Source organism: Apostichopus japonicus, chromosome 17 (assembly GCF_037975245.1).
Source record: "Apostichopus japonicus isolate 1M-3 chromosome 17, ASM3797524v1, whole genome shotgun sequence".
Taxonomy (NCBI): Eukaryota; Metazoa; Echinodermata; class Holothuroidea; order Aspidochirotida; family Stichopodidae; genus Apostichopus; species Apostichopus japonicus.
This window is the reverse complement of record NC_092577.1, coordinates 30,004,540-30,011,546: the sequence shown is the minus strand read 5'-3', so window position 1 is coordinate 30,011,546 and position 7,007 is coordinate 30,004,540. Positions and strand designations below refer to the sequence as shown.

The window sequence follows — 7,007 nt, the reverse complement described above, 5'->3', positions numbered from 1 at the left end:
GCAACTTGGAAACCAACAATTAATAGCGAGATGTGTTAATGCATTATGCCCATGCACTGCGCAACAGGGGCATAGCCAGGTTTTTGGCGTGGGATCGCTGTCCTGGGGGGGAGGGTATAAGAGGAGGGGTTGAAAAGTTTTGTTTTTCGAAACGTGCTTAGATGCAAAATTATGCTATCATTTCCATGTTTTTATACTACATTTAGCGGTACTAAAATTTTCCATCTTTGGTACAAAACCTTTTACCAATTTTGGAGGGGAAAAAGGGAAAAATTATGTGCGCGCCTGCGCGGTCGAAAAACCATCCGGTTATATCACATATTGAAAAAAAGTGTGAATACAAATATATGGTCACTCAGAGAGACGCTACAACTGCGCGCGTAACGAACATATCTTTTAAGTGACTATTCATTACAATATATTTCGTGATTGACCCCCCTCCCCCACCCGCATGTAGCGCACATATTCTTGAGGTGACTTTCATTATATTCTCTTTAGTTGTTTACCCCCCCCCCCCCCCCATCATCGGCTCCAGGTTCGAGTACATTTATGTATTTTTTGTGCTCCCTTTGATTTTTCACCGTCGCCCATCTCGCCCCCAAAATTTCTGTGGGGGCACTCACCCACCCCCCCCCCCACTGGCTACGCCACTGGGTGGGACAGACGCAAGTTTCAAACACCCAACTTATTTCAAGATATTGTCGCATACCGCCAAGTCTATAGGCAACACAACTTACCCGGCATGCATGCTTGTACCACAATTGAGTTATCGACCCGTTATGACTTGAACTTATCACTCATAATAGAATGAAATGCTCATTCAAAAGACGTACCGTATTTGCTCCATAAATAGGTATCTGTATTTTACCACTGAGGCATAGTGCTATATACATATGATCTTAGCCGAAAGGTCGAGAACAATAAAACAGTTGAGCATTCTATGGAACTTTGATGAAAATAACAACAGGTTTTAAAGACTGAGTGCCTCGTGATGTAACGCTATATATATATTTTAACAATATGACAACTGGCGGGTTTAGAATGAATATGATCAAAATAAAAGTGTTTTCTTATTTGTCGATCATATGATATATATGTACGTTTACTTACTTTCAAGTCGATTTAATTAACTTTGGGTCTTGAACCTATCCCCGGTTCGATTCCCCGCCGACAGCAATGTGTGTCGTCTGGCAAGGGTGTTGTTCAATAACAACTTCCCGACATGGACGTTAAATGGATGTGTGCCGAGAGATTGGCTTCGGTCAGCTTGCGAGTCTATAAGCCTCCATGGCTTCTTTCGCGAGTTCCTGCTTGCGGGAAGATCACATATACATACATACATACATACATACATACATACATACATACATACATACATACATACATACATACATACATACATACATACATACATACATACATACATACATACATACATACATACATACATACATACATACATACATACATACATACATACATACATACATACATACATACATACATACATACATACATACATACATACATACATACATACATACATACATACATACATACATACATACATACATACATACATACATACATACATACATACATACATACATATACATACATACATACATCAAAATATCAAGATGTCAAGTTCAAAGTATAGTCTTAAGCGTTGAAGAAGTAGTGTTTTCTGTTTTACACGCAGTCCGCTGGGGGTGTGCACATGTTGATAAACTCTTTACCGACGGAGGTCCTTTTGCAGGAACCTTTTATAGGTAGAAAACATGGTGAAGGGCCCAGCCTATCTGCATCGGGAAAGGAAGGGGGGGCTGTCAATCCTTCTCACCAGTTCCTGAGTGGAAACAATCATTCCGATTCTACCCCCATTCATGTATTCGATCACCTTCTTTCAAATCCACCTTCTACGCAAGCATGCATATTCATGACTGCTCGATGATGATGTATTAAATCCGCCAATAATGCATACGTTGCCGTGACTTTCAAATAATCATAATTTGACCTTCTTTATTATGATTTTTGTAGGCCATGAATAAGCACATTCTATCGTAACAAAACAGAAGCCTCATAAAGTACGGTAAAGTACACCGACACCGCCTCTTGCTTTGTTGACAAAGACGATCCTTAGAATACGTAGCACAACTTGTCCCGGGTCTCGCCCAGGTGAAACGAAGTATGACTCAACGAATGAATGTTTTGTTTGTTTGAGGTTTTTCCTTTTAGTTCTGATACAAAATGAGTAACTGTTATAAACTGCAAAGAATAGTGGAATGGATATATTGGTTTGATTCAACCCAGATGAATGATCGTGAAAGGTGTCAGCTGTTTGTGTAAGACGGAAGTCGCGGCAACGTGCAAATACTTAATCACTCATGAGGAAGTTCCCTCTGGAGTGAAACAGAAACAGAAGATATCGGACAACATTTTACACCCATAGAACCAGGCAAGAACGTGTGAGCTTTAACAAGTTAACCGATAACACATATACCTTGTATTTTAGTAGGCCTGCTGTGAAAATGGCCGACGCTTCAGCCAGGCTCCTGCATCAGAATCTTGAGGTCATGTGACACGGTGAAGTAATGTCCTTTAATTTCAATGTACCCCCCCCCCATACAGACTCCATTTGTAATCTATAGAACTATAAACAATATCACATGCACACTTTCTCTCCTCAATTCAAGGAATTCGTGTTATCATAAAATCGATCTCTCTTTGCCACCGAATATTCTAGAATGAATAAAAAATGGTCACCTATGTTCAAATTATGTCTTCATGGCACTTTTGACCCCATTGGCCTTCCTCAGTTGATGAATGCTAAGATGTTGTTCCATATTATATAACAGCTTATATCACTGTATAGTATGACTCAACTGCTGAATATATATATATATATATATATATATATATATATATATATATATATATATATATATATATATATATGTACATTTTGCTAAGTTGGTCTAATTAAGGAAAACTCCCTTAATTAAGGGGTCGGTATTCCCTCATGTTACCCTATATGTTGACCAAACGTTACTTTACTAGCATGCTTAAGAACATCTTGTGTACACTGTTAGCAAATTTCGGATCGTTAGCATATTACATATAAATATATCAACATATACATGTTGATATATCTACATATTAACCCAGACTTCTAGTCATAACTAAAATTAAAATAGGTTATTATATACAACACACTTGTACACAGACTCCGGCGAAGCTCGGAATCATGACGAACTTAGCTGTCCACGCCGACGCCTTCAAGATTTGACCAGTAAATTTAACCTCTTCCGGGCAATTTACTTTTACCATGATGGCACGTATACACACGCATTCCAAAATTTCAGCATTGAATAGGGCCGTACTATCAAGTGAATTCAAGCCTGTCTGTTTATGACGTCATATCTAGCCTTTGTACCATGCACAAAGGCACCACCTTTGTAAACCAGAAAGATAACACTTGAGTGATCAGCAAATGAAACGGCATTAGGTTTACCAGTGTTCGATGAAATCCTGGTGAAATTTGCTACCGTGCGTGGTATACCGTAACACGCAGTATTCGATTTAGCTATATACATATATAAATCGGACAAACCATCTTTATACACTGCAGAAAAGCAAGAAAACAACAACAACAACAGAAACAGCATATGATATAAATATTGCGCAAACTGTTATTTTGCATACGATCCCAAGTCGATTCTTTCCACTGGATATAACAAGGCTTTTTTCATCTAAGGGACTCTCTTCCGTATAAGACAAATAGCTTCCGTGTATATGAACAGGTAAGGTTAACATTTTCTGAAGACAAACATAAAACCGACATAGACGATTGTTTGTCTTTGCTGTTCAGATGTTTGTAAAATAGACTGTAATGTAACAAACATGTAAACATATTGTTACGGTAATGATGTTTAAGCTACTTGTGATCACATTATCTTTATAAATGTTATAAACAATGCTCACTGACATTTATTCGTGTAACGCCCACTCATCCTAACGCATAACCATGCACGGTTCCTCCGCATATAGGCCACATAAGTGGGCAAATATCTTCAGCGTTTATATGGACCTCTATAGTGCGGGTCTGCAGGAATTCCGCCACCAATCCGCAGGCCACAAACATAACTTGATATGTATACATATTCCTGTAACAGTGGGAATTAACATTAGGCTACGGCAATGAAAGATCAGGAAGGACCCATGTATAAATAGGCCGGCCCTTAGAACTCTATGTGAACTCAGCAAAGTATGCATGCCATACATACTGTGGGAGGGCCACATGCGGCCCGTGATTGGGTCGCACTTTGCCCACCTTTGATGTAGACTATCTTCAGTGGGCATAGTTTCAATAAAGATTGCCACGCAAGAAGCATTGCTTATCAAATACTGATTTACACGTCTGAAGTGTGTTTTTCTTATCGAGTTGTTAATACATACAGTTTATACATGCATACAACTCTTCTGCGGTTGTGGTTTCTGCAACGTCATTGATCAATTTCAAGGCAACATTGGTCAATAATAATAAAAACAATAAAATCTCTCAAATCAAGAAAAAATATCCAATTTTTTTTGTAGCATCTTCTAAAATATTTATATTTTTTAGTTGATCCGTCATTTTGACATCGACTTTGTCTCTCTGAATTATATTTTTCATTTTGGGGGTAAATTTGGCATAAAATTATATTCAGTCGATAATATATTAACTAAGATGTAATAAGATCGTAGGACTAAAGCAGTATATCCGAGTGGAGGCAACTTTAGAATCCGGAACGGAATCATTAAGTATACTATAAAGTAAGGTGACCAGACGTCCCCGATTTTCGGGGACAGTCCCCGATTACAGTGTGCTGTCCCCGATGAAAAAGTGTCCCCGAAAATGTCCCTGATTCGTCAAAATGTTCAAGAATTTCGAAAATATCCCACATTATTAGTAAAATAATTGTAAAAACAAAATTTAGTCAAGTGTGCAGTCGCAGAACGGAACGGAACACGAATTTATGACACATGCAACTCACAAGCTCTCAAAGAACCACGTAAAGTAAGTGAATTTCATATAAGAAAAAGCTACATTTTTTAAAATAAAATTTATTTAAAAAGTGCTTCTAGGTATCACCATTTTACATTTAAGCACCTTAGGCACTTGAAAATTTTCCAAAGGGGGTAGGGGGACACCCCCTTCCCTTACACCCCTCCTCCATATCAATAACGCAATCAATGTCCCTGATTCCAGTCAGGAAAATATGGTCACCTTACTATAAAGCCTACCTTATCCTCTTGCACAGGTTCATGAGTTTGTTCAGAAATAGACTATGGAATTTTATTTTGATAAATTTCAGTTTAATATTGGTTAAAACTGCGAAAAAAAATGTTTTATGATGACCTGAATGTCACAATCCGTTTCAAGAAAATATCTGGTTAATTGTATATTTAATGTGACTGTGCCATGATAGAAGTTAATTATGAACACAAATATTATCTATGGGCATGCTTCAATGTTGAAAGCACAGTCCTGGTTCCAAATGTTCCTTAAACTTAAACGCACAATCGATCTTGTGTAGTTATTTGATCTTGGTCTTTTATTTGTCTCGTAACGCACAACGCATGCATCCAAATAGACCCTGCATGTATACAACCATAATACCATAGTCCATGTTAGCAGAGTGGAATTGTACATGGAAGTACTTTTTTCCGCTCTTTGAGTTTGTCGCCAAAATAAAAAAATTTTTGGTCCACAATGGAACAATAAAATTCAGTTTGCTAGCGAACTATTTGCTAAATCAAGCATCAAAATACCTTCGAAGAGCTTTATAATAGTGTATAGGTATATTGAAGCAGGATATAGAGATTGCTATCAATTTGCGTCACGAACTGACCTTTAACCTTAGAATTTGAATCCATAGAAATTTAAGAACGTTTCAGGAATCAGAGAGACGGGTAATACGTGTTGATGGGGCATATCCTTCAAATAATAAGCTTAGAAGTAATAAGAGGAAGAAGCTTTATATGATGCAACGTCAGAGTATAGATGCGGCAGGGGGTGGGGGGGGGGCTTGTCATCCTGGATCCCACCATAGGCCCTATCTGGGCACTTACGTCATCATGCCGATTGGTTAATCTGTCACCGAAAAGAAGCTTTGCATCTTCAGATCTTAAACTTACCAAAGCATGTAAAAAAAAAAAAAAAATTGTTAGCATTTTCACATTTTCATAATGTTGTAATTGTTTTATCTTTCTTTCTGGATCTAAAATACACTTTACATGACATAAAATCGTGATTTAGTTTTGACGTCAAGTGCATATTAATTTTCTGATTATTCAGTATCAGAGAACTGGAGCCTCCGCCCACTAACTACTTTGGGTCAATTCTAAATTAGGGCCTATTATGACTATATTTAGGCCTATATACTTCAAAGTCACGCATTGTTGGTGTTACAAATTGTTTCTGAACGTGCTGATTATATGTTTATAATAATCTACAAAGTTGCACCAAAATTCCATGTATGCTCTTGATACAGGTGACCCAACGTGGTTTCTTTCTTTCTTCTTCCGGTTGTAAAAAGTAAAAAAGTAAAACAAGAACACAATCAGTAAGAGATAAAACCACATATTGTTAGAACTTGATGTAGCGTATATAATCTGATATGAAATATAAACGCAAACGTTTTCGGTGAAAAGTAACCATTTTTTGAGTTCTTCCTGTGTTAGTTGAGTTTGAGGAAGCAACCAGAACTTCACGCAATTATAATAGCTCTTCAAACAGCTGTTCACTTTTGGTCGGCCGCAATATTATCAAGACTGTATATAGTTCATCAAAGTAAGACATCGTTCAACATTTTCCCACCAGAAGAAGGTGAATTTGATTAAATTAATTTTGCTAATTAATCGAATTAATTTGTTGAAGTCAAGTTGATTAAGAGAATACCATATAGATGAGGAGCAAAGCGAAGCATTGCTTGGTTCTGTTGGTGGAACCAAAATTTAGTAAA

The 7,007-nt window shown here is 37.4% G+C and overlaps 1 protein-coding gene across 2 annotated transcripts in view; it reads left to right on the top strand.

Moving 5' to 3' along the window:
- The first annotated feature begins 3,486 nt into the window (after positions 1–3,486).
- LOC139984106 (myosin-IIIa-like) overlaps positions 3,487–7,007 on the top strand; it is a 49,852-nt gene continuing 46,331 nt past the window's right edge. The window contains exon 1 of one of the 2 annotated variants that reach the window (XM_071997816.1): positions 3,487–3,803. The gene's annotated coding sequence lies outside the window, so the exon portion shown is untranslated. Of the gene's footprint in view, positions 3,804–6,847; positions 6,872–7,007 lie in introns of those variants that run through there. The other variant, XM_071997818.1, reaches the window with a different exon arrangement.